The sequence below is a fragment of the Panthera onca genome, chromosome A1 (genome assembly GCF_046562875.1).
Source record: "Panthera onca isolate mPanOnc1 chromosome A1, mPanOnc1 haplotype 2, whole genome shotgun sequence".
Taxonomy (NCBI): Eukaryota; Metazoa; Chordata; class Mammalia; order Carnivora; family Felidae; genus Panthera; species Panthera onca.
Genome location: NC_138339.1, coordinates 87,605,211 through 87,623,540, shown reverse-complemented (window position 1 = coordinate 87,623,540; position 18,330 = coordinate 87,605,211). Strand labels below are relative to the sequence as shown.

General features: G+C 38.0%; 1 long non-coding RNA gene across 3 annotated transcripts in view; it reads right to left on the bottom strand.

Annotated features, from left to right (window-relative positions):
* Positions 1-18,330, bottom strand: part of LOC132681189 (uncharacterized) — a 176,951-nt gene that overhangs the window by 15,008 nt on the left and 143,613 nt on the right. Inside the window, exon 5 of one of the 3 annotated variants that reach the window (XR_013556104.1) lies at positions 8,942-9,439. The exons of the other annotated variants lie outside the window; for them this stretch is intronic. This is a non-coding gene — a long non-coding RNA (uncharacterized LOC132681189). Of the gene's footprint in view, positions 1-8,941; positions 9,440-18,330 lie in introns of those variants that run through there. 3 annotated transcript variants of the gene reach the window in all.

Here is an 18,330-nt window from a genome sequence, read left to right as displayed (position 1 = left end):
AATAAAAATGATCACAGAAGGTTTCTTACTCTCCCATCACATATAATGCCTTTTTCCTGATAATAGGCATTTGGAGCTATCTCTGCTCCTCTGCGTATTAAAATAAACTCTCTTAGAGACATTCACATCAAACAATCATCTAAAATTAAAGAGAACAACCAGGAAAAGGCTTCAGTGAAGCTCTTGCCTTGCCAGAAACTTCCGCATTGAAAGAGAGTGGAAGAGGGTGGAATATAAAGTTCCGTTCTACTTTTATTTTGTCAATACCCCCAACATTGCACTTAAGCACTGGGAAATGAATGTTGTTTAAAAGGGAACCAGGAGGCTTTCAGAAGCAGCATTAATCTTACCATCAAACTAAATAAAATATATAAGATGAATCTCCAAAGGGGACAGAAAAGTGAAGCCCTTTAAATCCTCCACCCTCACCGCTTGCCTCTTCTCCGGGCTGAAATTTGGTCTTCTGTGTGGTATATTATATAAAGTGGTGTATCATTAAAAAAGAGGCACTCGGGGTGGGGGTTGGGAGGAGCCACAGTTACAAACAACAACAAAAACCTACAGGCACTGTAGACAGAGAACCTTGGGTAAAACTGGATCTGCTTCTGAGTCCATAATTTAGGACATTTGTTACAAGATGACTGTGGTTTTCTATAAATGTTAGTTTGCTGTATTATTTTCCATGAACTACTTTTCCAAAATGCAGAATATTTTGTCCCCCAAACATGGAAGCACTAAAGCTCAGATGAGGCACTGATTCATGCATGGGGAGTCACTCAGAAACAGCTGGTCAGCCATCTGCGGCCCCAGAGTCCTCTTATTTTTACTTTATTCTGCTAATTCTTTATGTAGAGGAGAAGAAGATGCATCAATCCAGGGAGGAGAGCATGGCTCATGTAAGAAAATGATGACTAACTCCTGCCTGAGACTGGTATCTGGTGGCCTGATGTGCTGATTTGGAGGGGCGGCGAGTTTCCTATGTGCATTAGGCTTTCAACTCTTTACTACATGTGCATTATTTTCTGTGCATCCTGTTCTTTGGGGAAAGGAAAGAAATAATGATTTGCCATTGATTGTTTTGTGGGAATTGTTCCAGATTAGAGCACCCTTGAGAGCCATAACTTGCCTTTTCAAGGCAGACAGAAGAGCCTGCAGAAACAAGGATGAGCCTGAAAGTCAGACGTGTGTGTTTGTCCTCTTTTCTCTCAAATGCCCCTGAATTAGAGCATTTGACTGCCCTAGAGTCTGTGGTCAAAAAATATGGGGGGTAAAGGCGATGTTTAACACAGGTTAAAAGATAAGCCGTGATTCACTGCCATAATTATGCAAGTTAAAAAAATGCTTAATGAGTATTGAGGTAGTGCTGTTTTATTTTACATTTTGACATTACTATAAAAGAGTTGTAGATAATTCAATCAGAATAGCCTTTTGCCTCTCACCACAGGTAAGGCAGATTTGTCGACTGAAGATGGATCGTTATGTTACCCTTTCCTTGTGTCACCCAAGGCAGTTCATTCGATGACAGAGCCAGATGACTGTGTGGGAAGCAAAACACTCTTCCAGTTCTAGGAAGAAGGCTTTTAGGGGCACAGGTGTATGCCACTCATAGGTGGGTGTCATTATAGTTTAAGCAAATTATTCTGTGTCTCTGGAAACCACTTTTGGCACACTTTTTTACTATTTTCCTTGAATCATTAAAATCTTATACCCATTCTCTCCAAAAACATGGGTATACATGTACACACACACACACAGTGTGTATATGAATATCCTCCTTAGTTTATTATTTTTTTTTACCTAAGCTTGTTATCACAAAGTTTTTTAGTTCCTTAATGACTTACAGAACTATAAGATAAACTTAATCTTTTCAGATTAAAAAGTAGAGAAGATAAACTTCTGCCTGCATTTAGTGTGTGTAACATTATTAAACACAGAACATGATTTACTGATCACCTCTAATTTTTTGTGGTGTACAACCATGAAAAGTCTTTAGGACAGTCGACTAGAACAAAAGGCAAATGCGCTTTTAATTGAAAACGCATGCAATTTTTAAAAAAGAATCGGAAACCATCTGTACTGTAAACTTTTGTGTCTCTTATTCATTCCTGTTTACTCTGCTATTCAATCCAAATAAAGATTGTTTCCACCTCAGCAACATAAAAATCACATGGACTATCTCCTTCAGGCTGTCAGTCAGAGGAAAGATATACATATGCCCAAAGTATACACTTGTGCTTGTTCACAGTGTTATTTGGGGAAAATATGTTGCATGTTCTCCTGGCTCTCCTAGTTTTACATTTTGAATTAATGCAATTTATTCTAATTTATGACAACTGTTTAAAAGGCTTGTTCTCCATTTTTCCCATTTATAAAGAAATTATTTACATAGAGAGGGAAAAGCAGGAGGGAAAGTGGGCTGCTTTGCATAATCAGGTGTAAGAATTGAGTGGACTGTGTTTTGGTGTCAGCATTGTGTTCTAGGTCTGACTGTAAGCATGTCTTTCACAGCACCCTTTCTGCCTCTTTGGAAATAGGTTCTCCATAATTTCATTCCTTTCTTCTTCTTAAAGAAAGCCTTATACAATTGAGTTAATTACCTCCTTCTCCTCTCTTGTTCTCTCTTCCATATTTATATGGTAGCTATCACCATAGTACCTATACGTGTTAAGAATGCTATTTTAGAAAGGAAGAGAGGAAGAAAAAAGAAAGATAGATAAGGCAGGGAGAAAAAAAAAAAAAAACAAAACAGATTGTTCCTTGTCCTAGTTGTAAGGATCTTTTAAGGCCAAAAATCATGGGAAATCTCCCTGATTTTAAAGGTCTTTTAAATAGCTCTGAATAGAAGGGATTTGACTCCTTGTACATAGAACAGTGCCTCAACCATAGTAGGTAATTTTAGAATATTTGTTGACTGGCATCACTGGAGAAGGAGCACAGAAGCTCAGACAAAAAGATGATAGGGAGCCCATGCTGATTTCAGAGTCAGTATAGGATCTGGATCTCCCTTGGGACTTTCATGAAATTCTATTGGCCTATGGTTTATATCCTACTAACTTTATATGCACAAAGTGGTATACACACATGTATACACACACGCACACACACACATATGTGTGTGTGTATATATAGTATATATTGTATATATATATACATGTGTGTGTATATATATACATATATATGTGTATATACATATACACAACTTCAGCTACTAATATCCTTAAAAGGAGTCACAAGTCAGTAAACTAAGTCTTATTATTATGTGACAGTTGTTCTAATCTTCTCATTTGTATTAACTCACCCAATCCTCCTAACATCTCTAGGGGGTATGTCCCGTTATTATCATCACCATTTTATAAATAAAGAAGCTGAGCAATGGAGAGGTTAAATAAGTAGTCCATGGTCCTATAGTTAGTACTGGCCAGTGAAAGGGATTTGAACCCAGACAGTCCCACTCCAGCATCCAGTGCTCTTAACTACCACACTGTGCCTCCTCTCTCTGACTTCCATTCTGGACCAGAAATTGGGGCTGGGAATAAACCTTTAGGGTAATAGGATTTTAGGGCCTGGATCTTGCCCTTACAGTAATGATCTGAACCTCAAATCTAATCTCAGGGGAGGCAACTGACCACAAGACTCCCAAGAAAGTACTGTCCTAAATTATCCTTTGTTTATGTGGTTTTAAAATGTTTAAGCAGTGCCTGCTTAACCTGTGGAACCCATGGCTTTACACTAAAATCAGGCATTAATTAAACAGACATTTATTGGACAACTAATTGTAAAATTACTGAGGATACAACAAGAAATCATCTTGCTTTTATGGATGTATCAGTCTGTTGGGTGGGAGAAAATTAAACACATGAACGAATAATTAAATATTGCTTAAGAACAACTGGTAGAATCTATATTTTGATGTGTGGATGGTGGAGGTTAGTGCAGACTAGGGATCAGGCTAAGACATCTACATAGATATCTGTGTCTTGAACTTAAGTCTTCAAAAGTTGATAAAGGGTTATATAATCAGAGAACTAGATGAAGACACTAAGAAGAGGAAGCAGTTTATTCTAAGACTTGAAGATATGAAAGATGATGCTTTAAATGTGGTGTAGCTGGAGTGAGGTACCAAAGTGATGAGAAATGGGCTAAAAGTATAAGCAGAGATTAGACCACAAAGGACCACTTGTGGCTTCTATACTGTAGGTAAAGGATTTCCATGAGGGATGATAAGCAGGGCACTAGTCTCATCTAACCTCTTTTTTGAAAATGAACTCAGAAGTTGATGGCCTGGAGGAGGGTAAAACTAGAGAAAATCAGGAAAGGAACCTTCTAGAACAGTGCTAAACACTAAGCATAGTATAACCTTTAATACTCAGAACAATCCTATGTACAAGATATTGTCTCCATTTTATAAGTTTTTTAAAAATCTGGGAATTGTTGAGTAACTTGTGCAAGATTTTGTAGCAAGTAAGTGACAGCTGTTTTAATTTCATATCAGTTGGACTCCAAACCCTACCCACTTCCCACTATATCATTCTGTCTCCTATTTCAGTGTCTTTAAAAAAAAAAAAAAAGTACACTCTTAGTCTCCACTTTGAATCACTCAGAACTTCACTGCACTGCCCAGATTCTCTTTCTAACTGTGCTCATAATTTCTTAGTCTCTCTGTTACCTTCCCCAGCCTTTGTCTCAGTGCTACCTGGTTCTCATTTCTACCTGCAGCACTCTGCTCTTCTCCCCCTTCCTCACTTCCTTTCCACCCATCTCTAACCCTGACTGGATCCCTCCTTCTGAAGCAATCCATACATTCCACACATTTCATTCAGGAACCTGAGAACTATCCTGCCCCCTTTACTCCTCTAACACTCAACAGTTAAGGTGTCCCCATGTCCTACTGTTTCTAGTTTTAAGCCTCTCTCATGTTTCTTTGCTCCAGGTTTGGTCAAACTGATTATCACTCTTACCTATACTATTGCAACAGCCATTTGACCTAGTCCATAATTATATCTGGATATCAAAGTGATGTATCTGAGTAGAAGTCTGACTGGACTGCTCCCCTGTTTAAAACTTTTCATTGGCTCCCTACTAAAAGCAGAACAAAATATAATTTTTTAAGAATGTTCTATAAAGTACCCTGAGATCAGGTCATCAATTCTATCTTAAACTTTATTTCCCATTGTTTAGCACATTGGCAATAATAAATTCTCAGTAAACATTTGTTGGGTGAATGAGTGAATGAAACTAACTTGCTTATACTAATATATTTAAAAGAATTAGAGGTACATGTGATCTAAAATAATGACTTCATTTCCTAGCTATCTGAAGGTAGTTAGTAATACTTAAACTATTTATAAATAAAGCATCAGCATTGACCAGTTAGAGTGGACACAGGCTGGGTGTCACTCGATATATGCACTATCAACTCTGGCTAGACTTTTTTTAGTGGGTAGGTTTTTATTAGCTGAGAATCCCCTCAGTTGAGTTGCTCTCATTTATAACAGGCAGAACAGCTTCTGTGCAGAGTTCTCTGACTTTGGATATCATCCTAGAAGCATCCTCTTGCTCCAGCTGGCGTCCTCTCTGAAGCAGCTGAAGGACCAAGAGGATGGGAGTAAGATTCATAAAAGAGAACAGCCTCTGTGTTTCTGGTGGATGTGAAGCAGAGAGGAGCATCGCCCTCTACACTTGCCCTGTTCTCCCCACAAAAGTTCTCCAGAAAGACCTTTGAGAGTCCATGTGAGACTCCCCTCCTTTTGAACCTTTTTCCTTCTATGGATTTTTCAGTCTCTAGCCACTTTCCTCCCAGTCTACTTGTCTTTCTCACCTCTTTCTGTTACTTAGGAGTGTTTTTGCCCCTCCTAGTGCTTTTTCCCATATACTGCCATCTTCTTCCTCTCCCACAGACCATCTCCATTTCCTTAACTGAATAAAATTATAATCTTATATATTTAGCAGGTCCATTAAATAAAATTTTTACCACCTAAGGATCAAATAAATATTGCATTTTGTGATTTTCTTTCTCACAAAAACAAAGGTAAGCCAAATCAAAACAAAAAAGTTGCCTTGGATAAAAAAACCATGAATACATCAGTTTTTTGTTCTAATAAAGCAATGATTTACTGTATCTAAAAATAAAAAAGCACTGTGGTCTGAGTGCTTAAGTAAATAAAAAAGGCAAATGAGAGACTTGCACTAAAAAGGAAAAGGGGGAGGGGAAGGAGAATATGGAAGAGGAGAAGATTTCAGAAATCACAAGTTAAAAAGGAAAGACAGAAGAAATTGGATCAATAAATAGCCTGTAATGACTATATACCCTCTCTTTGGTTCATGGTCTTGACCTCCTCAGCATAGGTGGAGTTCCTATCCAGCCAAAGGGAGACTAGCCAGAAGGGAAGAAATCACATCTGGTTTTATTCATTAAACAATTTTTTGAGTACACACTATATACCAGACACTGTTCTAGGCAATTGGAAATCTTATAAGAACAATTTATGTTGTTGATCTTTTGTGTTTCGTTTTATGTTAAGAGCATGTTCTTTTCAGGGGAACATTTATTTTGTGAGCCTTCCTTTTTGTAAGTTGCTCTGTGTGCCAGCCAAAACCAAAGGCAAAAAGTAGGTAAAAAGCAAAAGAAGAAAATCATGCACATAACAATCTTATAAAGATTTGTATTCGGTATACTGTGGAGAAAAGGTTCAGCCCTTCTCTTATTGTGTTTGCATCTGTTTCCCTATCCCCAAAGAGAATTAGCCAAATAAACCCCTACTGTACCTGGTGGAAGTAATGCACAGCAGCACCTTCACTTGTGTGGCTGGATATTAATGCTTATGTACAGGAGTTAAATATAGCACAAAGCAAGTATGTCAGAAGGAAAAAAAAAAAAACTACACGGCAAGGGGTGGGATGGGGGAGGTAAAGAGATTATACACCTAAACACCAGGATAAACTGCAAAAGTGGTAAACTCGTATGAGGGGAATGTAGTGGATATTCAGAACTGAGTTCATGCTAACCTAATATCCTCAATAGTGAAACCCAACAATGCTGCCTAGGTGAGTATGAATGAGAGGGTCTGGAAAAGAGAAATCTGTGATGATACTGATTAATAAGAAGGCTTGATAGCCAAGATAGGGTTCTCTAAGTTTTCTCGTTCTTTGCCCACTTCAAACAGGAGATGGGTACTAAGTCTGTACACCTTTGGCTACAACCAGTCATATTATGTGCTGGTTCTACAAATCTACATATGTCCCATTGCCTAATTATTAGATACCACTTTGAAAAACTCTGGAAGTGCTTCATGGGCAATGGCTTAAAATAAAGAGCTTAGTTTTGAGAAGCTTATCCATGGTCAGGAGATTTTTGCCTACAGCCATGGAGATTCTGGCTTCAACATGTACCCCATTTTTTCCTTTGGACACTGTGTGATGTATGAGTAAAAGCACTCGATGGGGAGTTAGGAAAACTATTTAAAAAGTGATTTTTTTCACTACACATTTATGTCATCTTGAAAAGTTAACTTCTCAGCACGTTGTTTATTTATTTTCATTTCTAAAGTAAGGCAGTTAAACCAGATGACCTCAATTGTCCTTTCTGGTTATGACATTCCAGAGTCTCAGTAGATTAACTTAAAATGCCCCATTTATGACCAAATGTAGAAGTTATGGTGAAAGCCCCAGCCACAGGGGACATAATATGGCCATCTGTGCTTGGATCCTGCTGTGGAGGAGCCTAACCTTCCCCAAGACACTGATCACCTCCTTTTGGGGCAGATGTTTTCCTTAAGTCAGAAGACATATGTCTATACCTGAGTCCAACTGAGTGGCTCCTACCTCTTTAGTTAACTGATATATCCCCTGGGCTTAATACAGTCATTGGCACTTACTAAGTGCTCAGAAAATCTTTGATGAATGAGTTAAATATCTCCTGGGAAACTAATACCTAAGTGGGACTTAAAAGGTTGTAAAGGATAAGGAACATTTCTTTTAGGGCATGTGATACTGAGTGTAATTGAGGATAAGAGCAAGAACTCAGTGTTCACATCTTGACCCTATCACTTATTATCTTGACGATCATAGGCATATTACTTACTCTTTCCAAGTCTAATGCTCTTCCAGAGAAAGTGGGGTTAAAATGGTATCTTCCTCATGTGGACATTGTGAAGGTTGAATAACTACTGAATTATGAGCCCAGTGACTAGCAAATAGTGAATTGTTAATAAATATTAATGCTACTTTAGTTTGAGTTCTGAGGAAACAAGATAAAGGGGGGAAAACTTCTAAAGCCTTAGTGATGCACGTGTATTCTGTTAAAGAGCTCATTAACTAGTTATTCAACAATAATGAAATTGAGGTTTCTTTAATATGTTCTCTATTGAGCTGGTGTGTTGTGTGGTAGGGGAGTTGGGGAGGGTTCATTTAAAAGAGAGGATAAGACTAAACAAAAAGTTAGGGAGCGACCCAAACCATAAGAGACTCTTAAAAACTGAGAATAAACTGAGGGTTGATGGAGGGATGGGAGGGAGGGGAAAGGGGGTGATGGGCATTGAGGAGGGCACCTGTTGAGATAAGTACTGGGTGTTGTATGGAAACCAATTTGACAATAGCTTTCATATTAAAAAAAGACTAAAGAAATAAGCAGGTTGTCAGCTAGTATCTAATGAAAAGTGAATTCAGAGAGAATGCACAGGATCTAGATTGGGTGTGATGATACCACATGAGCTTTGGTTTGAGGCATTAATATAGGGAAATCTAGGGTGGGTGGACAGTGAGCTTGAGCCATACAGAGGCTCATTTACTAAGACAAAGGGCACTGGCCAAGTTGGTTCAAGTGTCTGTCTGGCTAGAGTGAGGGCATACCCGGAGAATATTGTCCAAGCTCATGTTGGGCCCCAGCAAATGTGAGGGTTGGTCTTAGTGTACACAGCAAATGCTAGAGAGTTTTCTGACATAGCTGCTTTTGGGTTTGAAGATAGCCTCTCCTCTATGCAGGACCAGAGCAGCAGTGATTTGAAGGGATAGGAAGCAAGGGATTAGCAAGTGCTAAGGTGTTAGATCATGAACAAGTGGGGCTGGAATGTGGGGGTACCATGAACAAGTGGGGCTGGAATGTGGGGGTGGGCCTAAGTCCTAGAAAACAGGTAGGTAAGAAGCTGAGGAAAAAGCAGAAGACATACTGTGTTATAGGCAGACTCAGGCTTTCCATCTGATCTAAAAGAGCAGAAGGGAGAATAGAGAGTTAAGGAGAGAGCACTTTAGAGACTGTAGGTCCACCCAAGTTTTACTCTGATCATAGTTTAAATATCTGGTAGGCATCAGAAATTAATTCCAAGTTACATCACGTGAGATTGACAGCATCCATATGCATTCTGCTTTGACACCATTGGCTCAGAAAGTTAAGTTGGCTGTAGAGATAGATGATAAAGAAACTTGGCAGGAGCTGGCAGCAGAGCTAGAGGGAAGAAATAAAAGCAAAGAAAAGGAGAAGAAGAAAATGAATCTAAATAATACTGACCACAGGGGGAAAAAAACTCTAAACATTAAAAAATGAGTAAAAGTCTTATTTATCAGATCCAAGAAGATTTATCTGAGGCAAAATAGGATGATCCAATGACTAAAGAATTTTCATGTTTCCAAAACGACCAAACCTGGAGGATATATTCCTCCACTTCTCCTAGTTATCTAAGAGGCTAGAAAGAGTGATCCTATTAAAACAGGATGGAACAATTCTAATGTTCTCCAATGAGTGCACAGGTCAGAGCTCAAAGAAAAACCTTAAAAAATTAAGTGACATCAAGAAATACCTGAAGCAAACTGCTGGAGACCACAAAGCAGCAACAAGCCTCAAGGTAAAAGAATAGAGAGCTCTGCTAGTGTAAATGGCCCATAGGCATATTCTGTCCTCTTACTGGGCAGAGATCTGCTGAGCACTTGCCAAAGGAGAGGTTCTGAACATGCAGTGGTATGATGGTACAGCTGGGGTGGTTCCCCACCAGGAAATAAAAAGTAGGGAAAGGCCTTGAAGTCCGGGGTGTCCACTTTATAATATAAACCTCACAAAATGTTGAGGGAAGGTAAATGGAAATGGGAACATGGGAATCCAGATAGTGTTTTCCCTATGGGTACTCTGCTTTGACACCAATTGTCAATCTTTTTGGACTTCTATAACAAAAATACCATAGGCCGGTGACTTAACAAAATTTATTATTCACAGTTCTGGAGACTTGGAAGTCCAAGGCATGGGCACATGTGCTGTTAGATGAGGGCCTTCTTCCTACTTCATAGATGACTATCTTCTCACTGTGTCTGCACATGGAAGAAGCAGTGAGAAGGTTCTTTGGGGTCTCTTGCATAGGGGCACTAATCCCATTCATGGGGGCTCTACCCCATGACCTCATCACCCCCCAAAGGCTCCACTTCCTGATACCATCACATTTGGGGTTATGATTTCAATATATGAATATGTGGAGGTGGCCACATTCAGTAAACACATAACACCAACTTTAACCACTTCATTAAATTTTAATCCTTTGATCAGAACTTTTCCCTTTCCCACTTAGAAACTCTAAAGACATTTAAATCATCATTTAGAACTTTTTATAGGCCCAGATATTCTATATATCATGTGACTTGTCTTCCTGCATGGCTTCAGGTAACCTTAGATGCCACGCAACTGGTATGATTTGTGAGATACTAATAACTTACACATTTTACTCCATGCCATTGTCAAAATGGAGGTATTTTCCTTGTGGTGCCACACACTAGGAATTATCAGTTATGAGTCCAATTTTGCCAAAAATCTGCCTGGCAGGGTTTGGGGGATAAGATCCAAGAATGCAGGAGAAATAGGGCATGACTATGGTCTTGCATTTGAGTGATTGGTGGAAAATCTTAGAAATGATCTAGATCAATAATGATAATGGTGGAGGCACCCTTATGAGGTCAAATGCAAGATTAAAATTTTAAGACAAATTTATCCAAAATTTCCCTTAAATTTGCCAAATCTTACTGTAGTAAAGAACAAACCAACAGTAGTTTGAAGACTTGCCTACTCATAATGCTAGAGGAAATGCCCAACACTCAGTGTATCAAGTTGGTGTCTTCTCTTGCACAAATGTTACAGTGATGAATTAAATATTCTTTGAATAAATTAAACAAATGCAGGTAGATTTTTTTTCAGGAAATAAAGCAATATGGAAACTGACTTGAGGTCTGAGAACCATTTTTGTTTTCAATTATAGTCACTTATTTTATACAGATTTGAAAGTTTACTTATTTACTCACTAAAAAATTATTTACTATAGGAATAATATAAATACAAATATTAAAATCATACTTGAATGTATTATTTTATAAATGTCTATTATAATTAAAGTCTTTTTTCAGCACCTTGGAAAATTTGCAGAGCAGTCAGTGGGGTATGATTTGACCAAGCAAAGGATTGGTTGATTTGAAGGGATGGTGGAGAATAGAACATTTGTTTGACTTAAATTGGGCAACTTGATTTAAGAAGCACCAGAACAATATACAAAACTACATATGCCATCCAACCCTGTCAAGAAATACCATTCCAATGCCGCAGAGCTGTGCCAGTTCAACTCAGAGTGCCATCTTCAGCCAGGCTCATATGGCAGTGAAGACTCAGTGAAGAGTCAAACCATTTCCAGTCCTTTAATTCTTAGGGAATGGATCTAAGGGTCCAATGTGCCTTTTCCATATTGCGGGGAAAATACAGCAGCAAGCACAACTCCCTGTGATTGCTTCTAACTTTATAATATTCAGCAGCCATAAGGAGCGAGTATCTTCTAATATATGCTGATTTTTATTGAGGACTGCACATTTTCACATTCCAATTCTTTTTAAAACAAAGACAATGAATAATGAATAGCAACTTCAGAACAGGCGAAGCTAATTCTACTTTGAGCCACCAGTAGGTATCCTTTGGTGATGTTTGGGCCAGGCAACCATCGTTGAAAAGTTACAGTCAGTTTTTGCAAGTTACGTTTCTATTTAATCAATAAGGATCCTGGAGACTTTATTATGACAATATGATGGATTCTTATATTCTACCTTGAAAGGTCTTATTGCATGGCCTTCAAAAGATTAGTAGAAAGGGCATTTATTGTCATTCAGTTTGTTCACTAGTGATCAGAATAAAATAAATTAGGTGTTAAAGAGAAATGAATAACTTTTGATTTTTGTAGGCACAGACACAGACCTCACTTCAAGCCAGAAAGGAGGGGCATCCTCAACTTTTTCTTTCTAATCCCTTGAATTTAAATAATCACCAAGCCTCCTCTGACCTGCTTCCTAAATTGCTCTTTTTCTTCTCCCTTCCTCCCCATCACTACTGCCACTGCCCTACTTTGAGCTTTCAACATTTTTTCTGGAATGTTACATTTGCCTTGTTGGTGATCCTGACTTTCTGTTCACAGCTATCCAGATCAACTTGCATACTGCTGGCAGTGCTGATTTTCTAACATTCCTATCAAATATTAACCACCCCCCCAAAACAATAAAGACATTTACAATAAATCCAGAAACAAACTCCAGGGGCTTCCTATCACTTGAAGGACCAAGTCTGATTCTTCACAGGACTTTCAGATAAATTCACATTATGAGCCCTGCCTATCTTGCTAGCCTCATCTTCTGCCATACTGCCTCATGTTTCCAGTGCACTAGCCAGACAAAACTGTTTGCACTTCTCTAAACCTGTATGGTTCCTCGTGCCTCTATAGAACACATCCTCTCTTAGCCACATTGCAAATTCATCTCTGAATCACCATGAGAGCTGCCTGCCAACCAAGAACACCTTCACTGAAATATTATGTAAGAGATAAACTTCATTCATATTTGAGCCATTATATAGTCTTGAATCTTTTTGCTACGGTAGCCTGTCTTACCCTAAACTGTACCTGTGTATGCAGGTACTCCTAGAAGGTACATAGCTTGCCTACTGGACGGAGTCAAAGAATGAGGCAGCCACTTCTGATCAGCTCTAGGTAGAGTGAGAACAAACTCTCCTCTTTACGGTAACACAGTGTCACATGGCTTGACAGGCAGAGGTCAGCTAGATTTTAGCTTTCATAGACCCATGCTTTAAAGTACTGCACAAAGTTCACAATCATATTCAATGATCCAGGAGTGCCCAGTGTGTGGTAAAGTGTAGGAAAGTGTAGTAAAGAGGAGGGACTTTACTAGGAAGTACAGATATGAAGGACACATAGATTAAGACATTGAAGTATTAATAAGAAACTATAACTTAGGGGGCAATGTAATGACCTATTACAAATGTACAAGTCAAGAACCTCCAAGGAGGAAAAGAGTACTTATAATTCAGAAAAAATTATATGTAGAAATTTGCATCTCTGCTGGGGCTTCAAAATATAAGGTAAACTTTGATATTCACAAAGCGGAGATCCCAAAAACATTCCATTTAGTTGGAAAGGTGTGGGAAAAAATATTAAGGTGCCAAAATGCACAGTTACTTATCTGGTTAATTTGGGGCATGAGGGTGGAGGAGATGAGAATGGGAAGACAGACTGGAACCTTATAAAATTGTTAAATGCCGTGATGGGTAGGTTAGGGCAAGGAGGATCCACAGCAGGATTTTAACATGAATGTTCTATTAACCAGACAAAAATGATTTGGAATGGACTAGCCTGAAGGTACAAAAACAAATTAGGAAAAGTACTGGAATTGTTTGGGCAAGGAGTAAAGAGAGCCTGAATTAGGCTAGTGGCAGTAGGAAGAGAAAGAAGGGAATGAATTTTGGAAGAAGACTTGAATATTTCTCAATGTGAGGGAGGAGAGAAAGGGACAAAGAATATGGCTAATATTTAAAGTCCAGGTGCACAGAAGAAAGTGATATGCTTAACAAACATTGGGATGCCATGAAAAGGCACAACTTTTTATAGAAGAAGAGTTTGGTTTTGAGGTCCTTGATTTTGACTGGCTCTAAATACAGAGACAAGTTTTGTATCTTGTGTCCATCTTTAGGTTGTAAATAGCAAACACTTAAAAAGCTCTTACTGTATGCCAGGCACTACTCTAAGCACTTTAAACATATTAACTCAATAAATATTCAAGCAACCATGAGGTAATTATTAATATTATCCTCATTTTACAGAGAGTTGATATACTCAGAGTAACTCAGGAAGTGACAGAGCGGGGATTTTAACTAAGGAAGTCTGATTCAAAAATCCGTGTTTTGAACTGACATGCTACACTGCTTCTTGTAAAGTCACTTAAGGAAAGAAGACTTCATAAGGCAACAAAGAATGTATAATGTAGATTGTGGATGTTTAGGAATACTTCTAATAACTATTACTGATCCAAATTCTTTTAGTGCCTTTGTTCTCCTTAGCTGAGCATTAAGCATCTTCGGAAGTTTCTGATCAATACGGTACAATATAATAGATAGTAATCTTTTCCAGATAGAAATATGCTTCATAAAATATTATACAAAAATATATGGGAATGATGAAAAAGACAGGATCCTGTGTTAGATTCTGTCATAGGCAAAGGTGATTCTCAAAAATAATAATATGTTAGTGCCCCATGAAGAAAGCCAGAATAGTTGGGTCAGCTCGGGATCTCACTCAGCCTTATTCTTTATGGTTGGCCTTTAGCCAGAGCAAATCCTTCCAACTGACAGCTGTCAAATGTCACATGTTACAGATTAAAGTGAAAAACTATTCAGAATGATGGATAAAAATACTATAAACTCCAGGATCCTAAGAATTCCTTATAACTAAATTCTCAGCACCTGGAGTAGATGTCTATCACTTATACCCATTTCCTGGAACAATTCTGGCTTTATTGTACCATGAATGGCTAGAAATAGTTCATTAACATTACTTTTCAGTTAATCCAGACACTTTAACTAGAGTTTCTTCACTTGTATATCCAACTGAGAGACATGGTTTGTAGGGTAATAGTCCGTATCTGCCATGCTTTCTTCATGTCCTACCACATTTCCAGTGAGAAATGATTGGTAAATTAATAATAGTAAACTGACATCTTTATGAAGTCTGCAATGTGGAAAAATCCAGTAAGGAGGATGAGTTGGGTGACCATACACCCTGGTTTGCTTTGGACATCCCTGATTTACCCTTGTTTCAATATAATTATTAATAACCTCCTCATTTGCACTCTCAAAAGTGCTTCTGGTTTCGTTTATAAAACATATGATTATTATGATGAGCAAAGCACTCAGAGTCTTGGCCACAGAATTATACACCTGATTCTATATTCATTTAGCTAATTAAGTGTGGTCAGTCATTTGAAGGCATTCTTAGAACTTCCTTTAAACAAAGACAAAGTGTAACAGTGAACCAAGGGCTTTATTGAAGTACCCCAGAACTTTTCTCTGTTATCTTTATTTTATTTATAATTTGGTTGTAGAATGATGAATAGCTGGATTATTAAACTATTAGAATAATTCAAAATCTAAACCTGAATATATGTAACAGTAAGTTATGATATGATCTAGTGAAGTGAAGCACAGGCTATGAATATCGTATTCCAACATCTATTCTCCCTTTCCTCCTTACTATCTCAACTCTATTTTGGGTGGCAAAGTGTCAAGCTAAAAGACTATGTTCCCCAGAGTAATTTGCAGAAAAAAATGGCATGGTGATTAAGTTATGGTCCACAAAGTATATTCACAATATGTGGTATTTCCTGGAAGTCTTATTAAGGAAGGAGATGGCAGAACTTTCTTCTTGCTTTCTGGAGTGCAATGGAATGACTAGAACTGGAGAAATAATCTTCAACCGTTAGTTAACACACTGAAGGTGGTGGGCAAGCAAGAAAAATGGGCCTGTTTTCCTGATGATCCTGGAACCACTATGTTAGTTCTAGACTGCATATCTCTGGGTATCTGTCCTATGGGAGAAAAATAAACTCTTTACTTATTTATGGAACTGTTATTTTTCTTTTTGGTCACTTGCCGGCAAACTCCATTCTTAATGACTCAGGGGAAGAACACATGAAAATTCCATACACAGAGTTCAGAGTGGGTAGCAGTGAACATTGAGGAAAGTGGGAATGTGTTAGATGGGAAAGTTAGGCTACAGAAAGGGAGGAATTTCTTTCAAGTGTTCATAGAATTTATAAAGGTGCAACTTAGCATTTGGGAGAAACTAAACTATTGGGAAAATTCATGTATCTTATTATGTATAGCAATGGTGATACTCCAAGTGTGAGCAATAAAATGCCCTAAGTATATCAGAAGTATCCCTGGTTGAATTAAAACAATATAAAGTATCCAAGTGCCCACACTTCAGCTTGGAGTCCTGGAATGTCTGGACAACTTTTTTTTTTAAAGGAAGGCATATTATAAAGCACCACGGTATCAATTGACTACAAAATGCTTTCACAACTTCCCAGAAGAGTTTCAGCTCATTTCAGCATAACATGACCGGGTATGACTACCCATTACAATATGCTAGCACGTGAATTCATTATGTGCAATATCTAAGTCCATCAGTGTTGATCTAAGCATTTCGATGGCCAGAGCTCATAGATCCATCTAAATACAAAGTCTGAAGTTTTTGGCTTTCAGGAATACATCACGGACACATTGCTTTACCTCTCTGTGGAATCAGAGGGCTTACACTTGGGTATCTAGGGGCTTGCTAGGACTGGGAGCAGATGGTAGTTTTTATATGTTCTTTTTATAAATTCATTTTGAGCAGTTTTTTTTGCATGAATATTTCATTTATGACAGGGTGCTGCTTAGTTATATAAAAAGTAAATACATAACGAGCGAGGTGTAAGTATAGCAGCAATGTAGTGTTGAGGCTAATGGGTGGAGAGGATTTTAAAAATACAAAGAATTCTCATTTTCAAAAAGTACTTTGCAAACTTTAAGAGATAAATGAATTGTTTCTTTCCTACTTCCTTTATTCCTTCCTTTATTCCTTCCTTTATTCCTGCCCCCCTATTCTGTTGTGTGCGAGCCCAGGGAAAGAGGAAGCTTTATATTTAAGAAGTCAAGCATTGGATTTTCAATCCTTATTAGGAGCGCTATTTTTACAAGTTTGAAAAAGGACCGAAACAGCCTATATAAAGTGAAAATAGCAAGGGCAAGAACCACAAACAGTAGCAGCCTAAGGTTTAGGAGACCCTGGATGGCTGGGTATACAACCAACAGGAGGAAGAAAGAAGGATGGAAAATAACAGCTGCCATAAGCTGAAGTGATGAGCCTTGATCTTCATAAGGGACAGGTGGCCAAGATATGCTTGCCGTATACTTCCCATTGTGCAACATCATGTATATTGTCATCATGTTCTGGGCTTCAAAAACTGTTTCCAGGCTTATTTTAATAGCTTAGAAAAAAATGTTTAAGCCAACTTGAGAAAATTGATCAAATCTGACTTCCCTATGGAGTTGTTTCAGCCCAGGCGTATATTATATGTTGCCACAATTGATTGGAATAGGTATTTCTTATTCTTCACTCTATTTCAACCCAACCTATATTAGCTGGTACCTAAAACTACAAATTAGACAAACCTCAAACTCCCCCAAAAACAACTTAAGTTTTGGTCCGTCTTTCACATCTTGTGTGGTGGAAGAGTAGATACTGTGGTGATTTTGAGCACAATATTTAGCAAGATATAAATAGAATGGATGTCCTGATGTAATAAGAGTGGCATTCGTGTCTGCAATGATCTAAAGACAATGTGGGTTGAAGGAAGGTAACTATGACAGAATTTCACATTTTTCTAAATGTTCCTTGAAGATAAGGACTTCATTTTATATTGCAGACCTACAGTATTCATGAGGGATACCACAGTCCCAAATTCATGAATATCAGTTCAGCATATAATTGTCTCCATAAAACTTCTATTTTCTGGATTAGAACCATCACTTTCTTGGATAGTTTTGCTTCCACTTTACTTTCATCAACAGAACGAGCAGCTGACTTTATTTTCAGGGAAAGTATTCACAAAGAAAATAGTTTTTCATCATGTCATGAGAATTACTACATAGTAACTTGACCACAAGTAGAGAATATCTAAACCACTGTGAGAAGATATGTGGGCCAGTCATCTAAGCACACTCTAGCTAAATGATTCCTGCTAGAGTCCTGCCTCTCCCACATGTAATTCAATTTCATGCCTCAGCAAAATTACAAATTGTTACATGTCATGAACTCTTGACTATTGCTTCGCGGTACTCAAGTAGCAATATTAAATCCTAGGTCAATAACAGGTTTCTTTGTATTCTCAAAAAATTGCCTATTACAATGCCTTATATATAGTAAATTATCAATGAGCTTTTAGGTTAGTTGATCATCTGATTGATTACTTTAAGTATGTGTATTTTAGTACACA